The sequence below is a fragment of the Macaca fascicularis genome, chromosome 15, assembly GCF_037993035.2.
Source record: "Macaca fascicularis isolate 582-1 chromosome 15, T2T-MFA8v1.1".
Taxonomy (NCBI): Eukaryota; Metazoa; Chordata; class Mammalia; order Primates; family Cercopithecidae; genus Macaca; species Macaca fascicularis.
In genome coordinates this window covers 72,552,148-72,569,253 of record NC_088389.1, presented here as the reverse complement: position 1 = coordinate 72,569,253, position 17,106 = coordinate 72,552,148, and the positions used below count along the sequence as shown (strand labels likewise).

The 17,106-nt window shown below is 37.3% G+C and overlaps 1 long non-coding RNA gene across 1 annotated transcript in view; it reads right to left on the bottom strand.

The window, feature by feature from the left end:
• The window catches only part of LOC102124763 (uncharacterized), a 510,662-nt gene that overhangs the window by 492,941 nt on the left and 615 nt on the right, over nucleotides 1-17,106 (bottom strand). The window contains exon 2 of the long non-coding RNA XR_006692691.3: nucleotides 15,088-15,191. This is a non-coding gene — a long non-coding RNA (uncharacterized lncRNA). The remainder of the gene's footprint in view (nucleotides 1-15,087; nucleotides 15,192-17,106) is intronic.

The window sequence follows — 17,106 nt, the reverse complement described above, 5'->3', positions numbered from 1 at the left end:
ATCTATTAAATCACTTCTTCATGTTTCAACTAACAATATAAACTCAAAAGCGGGTAAATGGCTTTTCCAGAGTTATACAGTTGAGAATTGCTAAGACTAGATCCTAGAACAATTTCCGATTCCAATTCAGGGCCCATCCTTGTCATGGTTCTATTGTGCAATATGATCTTACGTAAGGGTGACAACCAAGACCTCTGCACCAAAAGCAATATTCTGGCTTCTTTGGCAATCATCCTAGCAGTCTGGCTGCCATCCATCTGTTCTCCTTTTCTCCAGTCTTAACCCCCTTCACCAGGCTACTAAAGTGATCTTTCTGAACAATAATCTGATCACATAATTCCCCTTCAGAAAGTCCTTTAGTAGACCTTTAATCTATATTGAATCAAGTCCAAATGGGCTGGCCAGTGCCTAGCCCCAGTGATCACACCCCCACCCTACACTTTACTGTACTAGACCTCTCATCTTCATACCTGATTTAGCCAGACAGTTTAGCAAACATCCCAGGACAGTCCATGTCTTTATGGCTCTACTGAGACTGTGTTCTCTGCTGGATTCCTTTTACAAATAAAACAGACATAGGAGAGAGTTAGAGGTTCTCTGATAAAGAGCTATACTGAATATAGCAGAACACAGAAGAGGGAGTAGCTTTTTTTCTACTTGTCATGGTTAGGAAACGTTTCCTACGAACAGTCTGAGAGTCTTAGTGATGATGAGGTGTTTGACAGATGAATAAAATGGGCTCAGGATTTATAGCTGCTTTTGCACCCTAATGGCAGATTAGTTGTGACACAGAATACATGGCCTGCAAAGCCAAAAATATTATCTGCCCCTTTACAGAAAAGGTTTGCCAATCACTTTCTAGACTGTAAGCTCCTTGAGGTCAGAGACAATTTATTTTCTATACTTCTAACTTTAGCATTTAGCATATAATAGATACTCAGCAAACGTTATTTGAATACATGAATCTTTTTAAAATGGAAATACTTTGCATATTTTACAGGTAAAAAGGCAAAGAGGCAAATGGAAAATTTTAAAGAAAGTCTCTTCAAAAATGTTTAAATTGAAAAAATATACTTACATTAGCTGGGTCAGCTCTTTCAATTAATATGGAACCTCAACTATATGCAGTAATTAATTTTCCCCTGGCTCTGTACAGCTGAGATTTTTCTTATCAGTGTTAGCATTGAATTTTTATGGAAAGACTCAAGTGCAAAGGTTCAATGAATGTGAGGTAGAAAAGTCCCCAAAGACGGCAAACTCTCTGCACCTATTTTCATAGCCAGCAGTGCCAGAATTGAGTAAGAAGAGTCAAAAGCTCTCCACAATCAAAGACCTCAGGAGAAGCCACCCACCTCATGGATGACATACTCTGCCTGCATATCTGATCATTTGTCTGAATGTCTCTAATGCAATGGCCAGCCCTGTACAGCCTGGAGCATGAATTTATCAAAAGGAAATTGGTTCCTAAATGTAAAACTCAATACATCAAAATCTACCAGGCAGACCAGAGAGAGACAGAAAGTAGATTTAATATTGCATTTGGCCATTATAGCCTCAATCCATCTGCCATCATTTACCTGAAGGCCTTCAGGGCAGCAGACGTGATAAGCAAAACTTTATTCCCCTGATGAATTTTTCAGGGCCACCCTTAATATTGAAGCTTTCAAGATGAGGAATGATTACATTTGACTGGTCCTCAAAGAGCCTTGTCACTAAACAGTCAGCATCTATGGGCAGGACTGCTGGAAAGGACTTTCAACCTGGTGCAAGCCATTCAGTCAACAAAATGTATTGGGCCAGAAGTCTAAGTTAGGCATTCCAGGATATAAACGATAGTATGGTAATAGTCCTTGCTCTTGGATAATCCATATAGGAAATGGAGAAAACAGATATAGAAGAAAAATATAGGGAAAGTCATATAGCCTAAGAATGAGTACAGATGAAGGAACTGCAGGTATCAGAGCTCTGGGGAGGAGGACAGGGTTATTTAGAACATTCTCCATGAAGAAGACAGAGTTTAAAGGGTCATCTGAAAATGGCAAAGGTTAGTAGAGAAGAATGCAAGAAGGAAACTACAAATTGATGAGCCTAGTCCGAAATCTATGGCAGGGGGTAATAAGATGAAAGTGGTGAGATGTGGGCAGTTAATTAATTGCAAACAGTCCTTGAATCATGACATGAGAAGCACAGACTTTATAATAAGAATGTCTTACAGTTAAAGCAATGCTACCTTGCAAATTATTTTCACATGCATTATTTTCTCACAATAACCTTCTTCCTATAGATTGAAATCCTCCCTTACTGTTCCTCCCCTAGTACACCTCATCCTCAGTACTTCATCCACCTAACCTTCAAATACATGTTGAAGTGTCACCACTTCTGGGAAATAGTTTCCTGATTCCCAGACTAGATCAGATCCCCATCTTCCCACAATTTATTCTCAGAATACCATGTAAAATTCCCAAGGAAGACAATCCAGGGATGGGATGGTGGCTTTGTTTCCCAAACTTCCCAGGGACTCAGGCCCTCTCTGGTCTTTTGTTCTACTGTGGCTTAAGGAATTTCCCTCATTCTCATGATCCAAAATGCAGCTCTGACCATTGTCCACATTCCAATCAGCAGGACAGAGGAAAGGGACTAAAACTAGAGAAAAACGATATCCATCAGGTATCTAGAAACTGCCACATGTATTTTCATATTTATCCTGTTGATCAGAACTTAGTTATATGATCACACTTCACTGCCAAAAAAAGAAAAAAAAGAAAAAAAGGTTGGCTGATGTTTTCTGCATACAGCTTCAAATTCTCTTAGGTGGATGATGAGAAAAACAAATATTAGGCAACAGTTAGTAGTCTATTCCACAAGGCCAACACTTGACAAGCAGATTTCACTTGATGGCAAATCTATATTCCCAGATTCTTTCATTGGTCCATTTGCTTCAGCCGGTTATAGTATCTTGTCCAGAAAAGAGTTGAATTTAGTTTGCTCACCTAGGTATCCAAAGCATGTAGCACAGTGTCTGGTTTCTTTGTTTTGGTTTTGGGGTTTTTTTCAGACTAGCTTACAAAAAAAAAAGTTCGTTGAATCAATGTTGGTAACAGGTCATATGCCAATTTTACAGAAGAAAATGTTGAGTATCCTTCATTCTTCAGGTTTGTGAAAGTAACGGATATAAAAGAACGAATAGAGTCATTTTGTGATGGTGAAAGAAGCACTTCTGAATTTTAACTTAGTGCTATCTTTCAGACACTACACTACTCTCTAAATTGTATGTGATTGATCATGTACAAAATGTGACTTCCCAGCAATTTCTTCATCTGACTAAGAGAAAGCACTGCACAATAAAGGAATGCTTTTCTGAGTGGGGAAATGGTACAGAGGGTGCGGAATGGGGAGATGAGAACAACTCCTGGAATCCTCAAGTCATACTAATAAAATCACAAGGTTATATGATCCCTTAGAAGACATCTAACCCAATAACCACCATGAGAATCACCTGAGAAAAATGTTAAATCACCCTTACTCTCTAAGCCCTAAAGCCTAGTGAATCATCATCTTCAAACATGAGTCTAAGTAAAAATTTCCAAAGATGCCTGCTTCAGACTGGCTATTAGTGTCCCCCACAAAATTCATATGTTGAAATTGTAACCACCAAGGTGATGGTATTAGTAGGTTGGGCTTTCAGGAGGTAAGCAGGTCATGAGTGAAAAGCCCTCACAAATAAAATTAGTGCCCTCATAAAAGGGACTTCAGAAAGCTCCTTTAACCCTTTTGTCTTATGAGGACATGGCAAAAAAAAAAAAAAAAAAAAAAAAAAAAAGACAGCTGTCTATGAAACAGGAAGAAGGCCTTCGCCAGACACTGAGTCTGCCCACTCCTTAATCTTGGACTTCCCACCTTCAGAACTACGAGAAATAAATTGTGTTGTATATAAGCTACCAGTTTATGGTATTTTGTAGTAGCCAGAACAGACCAAGACAATGACTAGGTTACTTTTGTTCACAATTAAACCTGAAAACACAAAAATAATTCAACAACACCTCTCCCAACTCAATTCTATATTTAAATTCACTACAAAACTAGTTCTAATAGTTTATGGCTTGCTTTATGGCAGACATCCAAACTGGAGAGGAAACATTCTATTTTCTCCTTCCACAGCATCCTAAGGGAAGTTCAGCACATCTCAGGGGTATTATGGCTAGACTAGATATAGGCTTTAGTCCCTATAGACCTGAGTTCAGCCTGGATTTCCAGTTATTAGGCATGAGTCCTTGGGAAATTTTTAAAACTTTCCAAGCTTCAGTTTTCTCACTTTCTCATCTGTAAAATGAGGGTTATTATAGTACAAACTCAGTAGATGTGGGTTTTTGGGTTTTTTTTTTTGGTATCAAAACAAAATATGTAAACCATTTAGACAAATTGCAGATATTATTTCTTCCAATTTTTTAGAGCAACTATACCTAGTGTCAATTATATTTTTGTAGGAGTTAACTGAGAAATATCCTAAAAGGTTTGCAAAAATCTCATAAGTCATAAGGAAAAGGAATCTACGTAAACAGTGTGAAAGATACAAGAAATGTTTATTATCATGTAAATGGGGAAATATACACTTGAGTGGTTTGGATCCATTTTTTTATCTTTATGCTAATGTCAAGTGTCTGATATCTATGTATATTTGTGGACTTTTCATCAAGTCACAACAGACTTTTTTTCTTGATTAATTTGCCTGTGGAAAAGTGGTGACTTTTTAAAGTTAGACAATGCAGTTTTTCTTGTCAAAATGTTTTAAAACCACAGAGAAGCTCTATGAAATAGGAGGTTCTTTATATTTATAATGAATTTAGACTTTCAAGATCCAGGACCAGCTAATTCTTCTTAATTTCCTGTTTCCTATTGTCAACCAAAGATGAACCAGTACTAATGACCATGTTTTAAATGTAATCCGCAAATACTCAACAGATAGTTTAACAGCAACTTAGAACATGAATGCTAGGGGACAAATTATACCCTGCAAGCTGAGCTACTATCTATTATTCTTGGTGAGTGCAGCCAAAAAAAAATGTGTTATTGGCACCAAATGAAATAAAAGAATAGAGCTTCACGATAATACCTGGCAGAGGGGGGGCGATGGGAGAGGGTGTCTTTCACAACTCCCGTGGCAGTGTACTGAAACAGAAAAGTACTAAGGGAAGACAGTACAGGAAGATTAAATATGATCTTGAACAGTGATATCCCCAGAGATCTTAGGCTTTTTATTCTTCCAGACCTAAAAATTGTCAGGATTTTGAGTAAATCACAAAAGCAATTGTCATCGAGAGCATTCAAAGCTGCTCAAACAACTATTTTAAGGCGAGGGAAGCTGGCAGGCAAAGTGAGCATTGCAGTAGGGAGTCAGTGAAATGAATAAGTATGGAGAATATAAAACACTGTTAAAAAGTAAGAGCTGCCACATTTGAGGCAATTCGGCCTTGGTGTTTACATTTATATAGAAGGCTGTTTATGGGATTGTCACAATGTATGCTTTTACCATTTTAGCATAATGGTGTTGCCATTGAGGGTACTAGGAAGAAAATGATAGACCAGTTTCCAAGACAGACTCCAGGTTTAACTCCCTCATAATTTCTCAAATGCCTCGGACAGAGTTGAAAATTTTGTAGAGGAAAGTTCTGAATGACTAATGACCTCTAAGCTAAAAAGAAAATCAGAATTTAAAAATGATGACGCTGAAAGCAATAAAAAGGATACACATAGACTCCAGACTTCTGCCTCCCATCCCTGTTCAGAAACCATACTCGTAAACTAAAGAAACTGAACTCAGTCTCCCCACTGATGTGATGGACATTCATCTGTAGTCATAAACATTTGGCAAAGCTGAAGTCAGTAGTGATTTTATTATAACATTAATTCACTTATCCAAATGGGATTACACACTGTGGTATTCCTTTAGAAGTTATACTAAATATTATAAGCAACATGTTTAGCTGTGTATTGATGTTCACTAACCTTTTGTGGCTTTAATTTCTAATATAAATTCCTATTAGAATTGATAGTTCACTCTGGGTTTATTGTAGATGGGGAATAAAGTTACCTTTAAAAAAAAAATCTACTTCAAGGACATTTATGCTATAGTTGACTTTACAACAAGGGAAATAATATGGGTAATGAATAATATTCTGACATGATCAGCATTTTAATATGTGAACCAAAGCAAGATCAAAATATTAGATAGCTCAATGGCAATTTATTTTAACCACTTCTTTATTCATTTGACAAGTATTTACTGAATACCCACTTTGGACCATTTACTGGGGATACATCACTGAATGAGGATGTCCTGTGCACTCCATCACGTTGCTCAGAGTCTATTAAGGGAATCAGAGATCAAATAATTACAATAGGAGCCTGTTTTTGTTTTGTTCTTGGCAGCTTTGTTGAAGCATAATTGACATGCAATAAACTTTTGACACATGTATATACCAATGAGAATATCACTATACACTCAAGATAGTGAACACATCCATCACTTCAAAGTTTTCTCATGTTCTTTTGTAATCCTTCCTTTCTGAGTCTCCCCATATGCCTTCCCTCCAGGCAACCGCTGATCTGTTCTCTATCACTACAGGTTAGTTGGCATTTTTTAAAGTTGTAGAAATGAAATCATATAGTATGTATTTTTATTCAGATGGCTTCTTTCACTCAGCGTAACTATTTTAAAATTCATCCATGTCGTTCTATATGTCAACAGCTTGTTCTTTGTATTGCCAGATAGTATTCCGTTGTTTGAATGTCCCACAATTTGCTATTCTGTTGACCTGCAGTGGATATCTGAGTTGCTTCCAGGTTTTAGCTACTACAAATAAAGCTTCTACAAAGAAGCCTGAGTTTTAATTATACATGGGTTATAAGTGGACATGAGAAGAAATGGAGTTCAGACCAGAGGGAAAATCAAGTGGCTGTACTTTGGAATAAGCCTAACACTTCAGATAAGAGGTAGGGGGATTTTGCTTTCAATCATCTTCCTTGTTTTTGGCAGGTACAGGGATAGGCTAACCTAAAGACACAAAGAGAGGTTAATAGGTACTTTACGAAGCCTTCTCAGACAGTCCACATTCACAGAAACTATCTGCACGCTGTAAAGGCATGGGAATCTACCTTCTGTTTCTTGAAGAGAATGAATGCTTTGATCTGTGTATATTTGCTGCTCTCTTGAGTATAGCCACTTATCAGCTTTATCTAGGCTGATGTCATCAGAAACCAGGTCACTAAATCAACCTCCATTGCAGTACCTAGCATATTGGATCCACTTAGTAAATATTAGTGGAAGGAAAAAAAGAGGGAAAGGGGGAAGAGGGCGAAGGAGAGATTACATAATGGTAAAATCAATGAAGATGGAGGTATACTACATAAAAATCTTTCGGTTATTTATTTTGGCTGGCAGCATGGATAAAATCAGACAAATGCTATAAATACTTGCATAATGCTAAAAACATTTTATGATCATTTCTATGATCTCGAAATAAGAGGAAAACCCCATGGGCAAGAGGGCCTTCTTGGTGGAATACCAGTTTGTTCACACCTCCATTAGCACCTTTTTCTCTTCACTTTACATTAAATAACAAAATGCTTTAATTTTGTCTATGAAAGAATCTCTGATTGGTTTAATTGACGAGAGATTCCTTTCTCTTTAAGTCCACGCTACTTTGTCCCCCACCTCCTTCTTCTATGGTCCTTATCCCATTAAGCCTTGTACTATTAGTAGTCATGTATTTATTATTATCTATCTTACTAAACTGTAATATCCTTAAGGGATCTGTCTTATTCATCTCTGTATTTTATCTAGAGGCTTTCAGAATGACTTGAAAATAGTAGGGGCTTAATAGATGTTTGTGATTAAATAAATAGATTAACAAATAAAAGAATGAAAATGTTCTAGTGTTTGCATTATGTGAAAGGCAGGAAGAAAGATGCTTTCCTTATATCTCAGCAACTGTTTCTAATGTAATGTGAGAAAGCCCCACCAACATTATACACACTCTGGGGGAAAAGCTATGGGTAAGTAAATGCTATTGAAGTAGAAATGTGATTTTAATATAGCAAGTTATAAGCCACCAACTCTTTGGTTGTAATTAATCCAGGTAATTAGCCAATTCCCTAGGAGGATCCTGAATGATAAAAAGAAACATAGGTCAGGCAAGTTTTGATGGGAAGAAATGCAAGGCAGAAGAGCCCTAGTGCATCTGTAAAGACAATGAAGACCTCTGGCAGAAAATAGATTTTTGACTCCTGGATTTAGATTTAGAATGTTACGTGCATTTTCATAAAGTACATTTTCTCTAATATGACCCAATACTCTCAGTTGTTGACTAGTGCTGGGTAGAACAGGAATCTTGGCCCTCCCTTTGGGTACTAGGGCAGTAGGAGAATGTGTTTATGTTCTCGGAGGTTTGATCACATTATTGACTGACATTGAGTGTACTGTGGAGGACATCCCTTAAAACCTTGTACTTATATTCATGAAGTTGTATTTCTTCTACTCTGTAATTATATCATTATGCTTTTAGACTTGAAAACTGGACTCTAGATTTATCTCAATTATTTAAATTGGGATGTACTCATTGCTCAAGAACACCCAACTCATGTTTGGAAAAATTTAAAAGCTCCCACATTTCTACTCTATTATATATTATGATCATATTATCCACTTCTACATAGACAAAGCAGAAAGCTAGTAGAAATTATCTATAGGAGAGAAATAATCTACTACAGTAGAAAATGAAGACAATAGAATACAGTATTCATATACTTTTTTTTCTTAATCTAGCAAACAAATATCAATTCTCTGCTTAGTTTACCTGTATGTACACAGCTAGAATAAGAATTCTAATTTAAGGAAATAAAGCCATCAATAGAACTGTTTCTTAACCAACCAGTATGCATTAAGCTGTTGTAGAGCAATGTACCAGGCACTGTGCCACACCTTGCTTTGCTTTAGCTGAGACCATGCAATTCAAGTTTTCCATCCTCTATATCGAGTCTAATAATTGCTTTTGTTTTGTATTCTTTTTCTCACATATTTCAACTTTACTAATTGTTGACGAAAACCACAGAATACTACAAATGAGATCTATTAGTTGCACCATTTTATTAATAGCATTTAACTTTGGCTGTTAAACTATTAACATATAATAAAAAGCTGCAATACTGCATTAGCAGGGTAAATGCATTCTAGTGACTAATAACAAACCATTCACAATTTACTAGGAGCTCAATTTAACCCAAATTATATTGTTAACAATATGCCTGGTTTACTCACATGAAATTTAAAAAAGCACTCTCAAGAATTAACATAAAATACCTTATGCTGTTTATGTACACTATAACTCAGATAGAATGGGTAATATAAATTCCCAAAATTAACGCTTAAGCCAGTCTCTTCAGAATAGCTATCAATGTACAGCCTTACAAAATATATGCCCATCTCTTTCATTTTATCTATATGTCTCCATTTGTACTTGGGTTTTATTTATGGTAGTAAAGTGAAATACATCATATTGTCCCTGTTTGGAGATATATGGCGTTTTATAGGCTCCATGGTCTACCTATAAAATTAACAGAGTTTGATTGTATCATTACAAGTAATTGTAGCAATAGTCTTAAAATAGAAAAACCCTAACAAAACCTTTTACTTTTCACAGAAATCCCCTCTACGCCATTTCTAGAGAACAATCATACAAAATGCTAACACTTGCTGTGTTCTCACTATGTGTTACTTTACACCCATGAATACCCATGAGGATTTACGAAGCAGATGCTGAGACAGAGTCATAGGATAATTTCTCTGTGATCTCCTAGCTAGTAATGGGCAGATACAGAGCCCAGAAGAGCATCCATGCCAGCGGCAGTGCTTACCCATTATACTTGACAGTCTTTCAGTATCTGTGGTTAGGCAGTCTCTGCTTAAGCAGTTATGAAGAGGGATGCTTATTTTCTCTCTAGGCCACCCATGGTATTTTTTAACATCTCCTGTTCAGCAAGCCCTTCCTCCGTTGAATCTGTATAATTGATATGTATATCTATTGGTCCTGGATCAACCTCTAAGAGCAGCTCAGAATAAATCAAATGCCTCTATTCATGACATACCCTCAAGTATATGAAAAGAGCAACCACATTTCCTTCACACCTCCTTTTTACAAACTAAACACTTACTAGTTCTGTCAACGCTTTTTATTATGACATACTTCCCATTCTTACCACATTCTGACCGCTCTCCCCTAACTACAATTGTTTGTCAACAACAATTTTACGTTGTGGCACCAAAACTAAAAAACAGTATTTCAAATATGAGTTGACCATTAGAAATAGTACTGGGAGTCTACCCTCCCTTGTCCTTGTCTCTGGTACACCAAAGAACCTTAGCATTTCTGATTAAATGTTACTTCTGACTTTCTGTAAGCCAAGAGCAAATACATGAAATGCATAGCATAATAAGAATATGAATGTGTTCTTTATAGTCTGCTTTTATTAAATAATGAAGATAAAATCATGGCTTAATTTAAAGAACATACACTTCAAGATTAGTATTTAGCAGTAAACCACTTGCCTAGTGAGTGAGTCTAGATAGCTGCTTAGTCTTCCCATGTTGGTGAACATCATTTTAGATCTAAGGACTTGAGAAGTTTAGACCAAATCCTGCATACACAGCAATGGTCAACTGTGGTACAGAATGTAATAGGCACCAGCTCATATTTCTGTCTCATTCTGACCTTAAAGTCAAGAAAATTATCTACATTACTGAATCAACTCTGTCCAAGCCTGTGCTTGAATATCATTTATATTAAAATTTTAAAAATAAACTACATATTTATCTTAGTAAATTTTATCTTTTAGTTTAGTTGTGACCTCTGAATCCTTGCTTGGTTATCCAGGCATTAGCTCTCCCTCTCAGAGCAATGGTATCCCCAGATTTGATAGCATGCTATCTTTACCATTTTCAGGATCTGATAAGACAGGGGGAAGCAAGACAAATCTCACAGTCCTGGCTATGCCACTAAAGCAACTGTTGAGCCCAGCAAAGTCACCAGGGCACAGAACAGCACAGTAAGGGAAAAGGGAAAGAGCATCAGTACAGGATCTGGAGACCAACTGGAAATCTAACACATAATCAGGCCATTAAAGACACTATCACCTTTGACTACATCTTCTCTGCCTCTGGCATCTCTAAGAAATTAGATTTCAAATTAGATTTCAAGATGTTGTAGTAAAAGGTTTATGATGCTCCTGAATAATGAACGGTAGTAATAATAATGGTCCTCATTATTAAGTGTTTACTCTTGGCCAGGCCCTTCATGTGAGATACTTCTTTAAATCCTACCAACATGCTGCTGAGGCAGATATTATTGTTATGCCTCTTTTACAAAAGAGAAAACTAAGCTACTTGCCCAGGATCCCGCAGATCAAAAGAGCAATCTCAGGATTTGCATCCAGCAGTCTATCTCCAGAGCCTGCACTCTATGACATCTTCCATACTATTATTCCATCCTCTAATACAGAAAGCAATGTTCAGTTCCTGTATTTTCTTCTGAAAATGGTTGCAACCATAGTTTTATTCTGATTTATTTTTGCAGTCTAAAGTATCTAGAACATTTACGTTAATTCTACGACCAAGTAAGCCTACTACTACCATCTTGAGTCTCTGAAAAACTTCCTTCTTTAGCTTAATACCTGTATTTTTCTTTATGCAATTCAAGCTTTTTCATTTATCAATGTGCTAAGCATGTATCATGTTCTCATCATTATACTAAGAGCCTGGGTAATGCTTAAGCTAAATCTGAAAGGTGTTTTGATTTGTTAACAAAAAGTCCTAATCACACATTCAACAGAGAAGACAAAATATCTAAACAAAATTGTTCTCAATGAATTATAAAATTATATATCTGATCTCTACTTAAAATACGAGAGCCTAACTAGCAAACATACACATATTTATATGTCTAAAGTTACTCTGTATGTAGAAATAAAAGGGATCAGGAAAACTGCAGGTATCCTGCCAGGAAACTATCCTGTAATTATCTTTGAAACATTCGGTTATAATTTAAAATGCACTGCAAAGGATCCAAAGAAAAGAGCAAAACAAACTGAATTCTGCAATAGGTTGGTAGATTTGGTGACAGCTTCAACCCGATCCCCCCTGGCCATTAAATAAACAAAAAACAAGATTATATAAGAAACTTCCCAGCAAACACTTAAAGACATAATTGTCCAACCCTCTCAACTCGTCATGATTGGTTCCACTTACACTTCAGGGACTTTCTTATTGAATCAAATACTCCCTGATCACCAAAACTTCTGTTCTTGAGTCTGAAACTCATGAGGTTATTGGCAGCCAGAGAATCATCCAGAGCCTCATATGGCTGCCTAATGCTCCCCAAGCTCTTGTGATGTAGCTGCAACCAAGAGAGAGCTGCAAGCCAAGCTGACAGCCTAACAGATCTAGCACTCTGCCAGCACCAGAGCAGCCCTGGCTCTCTCATGATTGCTTCTGGAGAAATTCCCCCAGAAATTCTTTTTTAAAAAAGTACTATCCCTGTCCATTTAGGAATATATTAATGTGGAAGTTTTCAGAGATGTATGCATAGAAAGAGGAGGACATCAAGAGAACTAGGAAAAGCATTGGCATTTCCCTTAATGGTGGTAGGATACCTCTTCGTGACCAGCTGTGTCAATCTCAATGTGAACTTGCTCTTTCTAGGCTGTAGGGGATGTTTCTGTGCCCAGTATTGAGACTGCTCCACTACAAGTTGGCATTGTTCAATGTCCTTTACTTCTTCCTCTATTATTGACTTAGCTGCAGGGTCAACTCAGATTCTAAAAAGACTAAAAGGGTCCTTGTTGAAGAGTAAACATAAAACCTACACCAGCTTTCCAATGCACAGGACTGAGTTGTGGCTAGTTTCTACCCCTAAGCAGGATCAGTTGGCCCTGATAACCACCCTTGAGGAAAGCACTATCATGTGTCTCATGTTTCCAACAAAAAAAATTGAGACTCAGGGATGATAAAATTTTTGTTTAAGGTCACACAGTTACTAAGTGGATGGAGCAGAACTTGAATTTGACCTCACTAATGGCAGAGCTATATGACTTGAAGTAAAAATGCTCTCAATTTCCTACTTACTAGGATAAATGCTTAAGAAATCCAAATACAAATTGAATAGGCTTTCAAATGACAGCTTTTAACATTTTTTTACTTACAAGTAGCACAGAAAGGAACTATATAGGATATAAAGGTGTTTTCAAGTCTAGATTTTAGGAAATATTTTTGCTTTGTCAGTTTCTCAAACTTATTCTAACGATATATTACACTGTTTATTATCTACAAAGAGGATAAACAGGTAGAAAAATGTTTCTGACCCCTCACCAAAAGCAAATATAACCTCTTTTCCAAACCAGAAACCTTAGTCTGGACTTTGAATACTGATTTGAAACAAGTTTTTTAAAGAATTAGCTCAAAGCAGCAGGTTTGTAGCTCATATGACACGAGATGATCAATGACCACATTAGCTACTAATCTAAGGCATAAAACATGCATGAGGCATTAGCATGGAAATCTAACACGTTCCCACCCCAGGTGGCAGTGGATTTCTAATCTGTTGTCCCATCTAATAGGAATAAACTTAAATAGCTTATTTAGAACTTCATTTACAAAGTTTATAATTAGAGTGATTTACTCAAAAGGCAAAGGAGGAAGGCAGATAGCTGGGTGGGGTGTTGAAATGTGAGGAAGAAAATAAAAGCCATTTTCAAAAAGCCAAACTCAACTTCTTAGTAAAAATGACTTTGCTTGTAATTTTGTCTTGAAGGACATTTACCATTCTTATGGAAGGAAATCTGGGTTAGGAAAAAGCATGAGTTCCAGAAGTTGAGTCTGGTTAGGGACCAATAAATAAATCCAGGACTCTGGGCAAGTTGTTTAATCACCCAAATAAAGGTTTCTACATTTATAACATTTGAATAATAATTCCTGCTTTGCAAGGAATAAAATTTAACAAAAGCAAAGTGGTTAAATACAGTGCCTAACACTTCGGAGGTACTGAATTACTATTGATTTCACCCCTTACAGGATTCACCAGCAAGTTCCAAGATACAAACAAGGTCTCCTCTTCCCAGTTCTGCAATAGCAGGTTCTGATCTAGTCACAGATTTTGAGATATTATTTTTCTCACCTACATTCAGTGCTGGGACAATAGTTGGATGAATTGTTTGATTTGATGTTATATAAAATACTGGATGAATGAGGTTTAGCTAATTTGAAACAAGCAGAGATACAGTTTTTCACTCTTCTCTCAGGTGACTCAAGTTTCTCTACATACCATTTTTGTGACCTGGCTTTAGGCTTGTCTCTAATTTTTGAAAGGTCCAGGTCAAGAGTCCCAATGAAAATCCATATTCCTAAATATTTGTAATGCATAAAACACCTGACAAAATTTAAATGAATATTATAGGTTATCTCCTGTAATCCAGACAGAAGTACCTTCATAATGACGTGGAAGCCTAGATTCAAATTTATAATTGTGAGAGGACTTGGAGTTCTGTGCCAAGACATAGTATCATGGGAAAAGCCAGCTCTTCCTTCTCTTTCCACCCCAGGTCTATCCTACAAAATGAGAGGACTTGCACACACGTGTGTGCTCCAATTAAGACAACTGTCTATGCATGTGTATCACTCATATCCAAGCTGCATCCTCACTGACCACCCCAAAACTATCCATCAAGCCCACTGGTACATCCAAAGACATCATGGTTGGTTCTTTCCCAGAGGAAATTCCTAAGGAAGAGGCCTCTGTGAGTTCTAGAACCAGGCTTAGGATTATTGAGGCTAGGAACTCCAGGGTCTTAGGTACAAAAACACGTCCAGAAACGAGGGAGGCAGGCACCAGGTGGCCATGAGGACTCCAGGTGGCTCTGAGGACACATGCCCCATGTAGATGGATAGGACCAGAGAACCAGATCAGAGCCTGTACTGCATGGAGCCCAAAACAAAGGTCTCTCTTGCCCTGGCTCAGTAAAACCTACTTGCTCAGTTGAGTTTACCTCCACATCATCCCAAGTGCCATCCTGAAGAACAGAGTGTTCACATATTCATTGCAGGGGAACTCCATATCATCCATAAACGTGCTGCAAGGCAGATTGTCCTTCTGCAAGATAAAGTATGGACATCATTATTAACCTTTCTAATTTCACTTTTATACACTAAACCAGTCCTGATAATTAACATGTTCCATCTTAAACAACTAGCTGGGCTAGTTTCCTATCAAGAGATAGTAAAAAATAACTTCAATTTTCTTCACAGAAATTTATGGAGACATACATATGTCATATATATGTACTTTAGGGATTCTTTTTCACAGAAAGAATTGTTCTAAGGTATTCTCATGCCCATCCTTATCATATAAAAGTATGTTCTGCCTCACATGTCTAATAATATTTGGCAATCTTAGCACTGCTAAAAGATTTTTCTGGGACACAGAAAGACATTTTACAAGTGGAATTAGGCCATAACACTCACTTTTTGAGGGTTGTGAATACAAGTTATAAGCTACTATTCACAGCTTGTCATTGGCTCATGCTGCTACCCTAACAAGAAACAGCCAGTAGTGAAAGGGCTTCAAGATATCCATGCCCACCAGACTGAAGCTCTCCCAAAAGCCAGAAATTTCATTCATGGACAAGTTGAAGTACCTTTGATTATGACGATATCCCTCCATGAGCTGGTCCTTGCCTACTTCCCCTCTCCCATCTACCATTAATACCCTTGCTGTCTCTCAAGGGCTCTCTACCTCCGAGGGTCTCAAACCATATTGTAATCACCTGGAAAGCTTTAAAAATCAGCTTGAGATTCTGATTTAATTGGTGCACCCTGGCCATGGAGTTTCCTTCCAACTCCCCAGGTGACTCTAATGTGCCTCCAGGTTTTAGAATCACCTTATCATAGCACCCCCAATCTACCTGATCTTTTCTGAACACACCCAGTACTCTCACACTCCTATGCCCTTTCCTTCTGCTTCAAATATCCCTTGCCTACCTGACAAAAACTGCCTCTCATCCTACAAGATTCAGTCAGGTGAAGCCCCACTCCAGGAAGTCAGTCCTCATGCATCCCCTTAGTACAACTAACAGAGACTATATAATTCATCATCTGAACCAACACACTGTTGAATATCAAATTAAACACTATTAATAATTACGCTGAATGACAGGCATCAACTAGGACTATCTCAGGCACACTGGGACATAAGATAACCCTAATTATAGCTCCTACTATATTAATCAGTAATTGTGTACTAGTTTGTTTATCTCCCACCTTAGTCTGTGAAAGCCACTAAAGCAGAGTGTATATATTCGTCTCTCTAACCTTAGTGTCCAGCACAAATTAGACGTTGAATAGATGCTTCTAGAAGATGCCCTCTATTTTATAATGGCTAAGTGCATGGACTCTATAACCAAAGCGCATGGGTTCAAACTCCAGCTCTACCACTTACTAGCTGTGTGACTGGATAATCTGTTGTGTGTCAGAGGCTTCATTTCTGAAATGAAGATAATAATGGCACGTACTTAACAAGTGTTTAAAGGTTCAAATGAGTTTGAACCTAGAACAGTACCTAAACATAGGAATAAGAACATTATGTGTTTATTATTTTTAAAAATAAACCAATTGAATATACTCTAAGTGGCTTTTTTTTCTATGAAACTCTTTCAAACAATCACGCCCATAGTGAATGCTCACAATAATAGCTAACCTTTACTATGATTCACTGTGTGCAAGGCACTGTTACATGCTTTGCACACGTTTTCTCATTGACCATTCATCACAACTCCATCAGGGAAACATCTATTACCTGAAGTTTACAAATAAAGAAACTGAGGGCTCAAAAATAAAGGTGGTTTCCACAGTCCCTCTATTTTATCTTTCCCTAAAGGGGGAAAAAAAAAACACCTTCCATTCTCTCTCCCTGAGAGGTTCTTGTGATTTCTTTGAGGAATAAAAGGGCTTCTCTGAAGTCTCTGTTATTAGACAACGGACCTAATGTTTGAGGAAATGGAGAGTGAAAA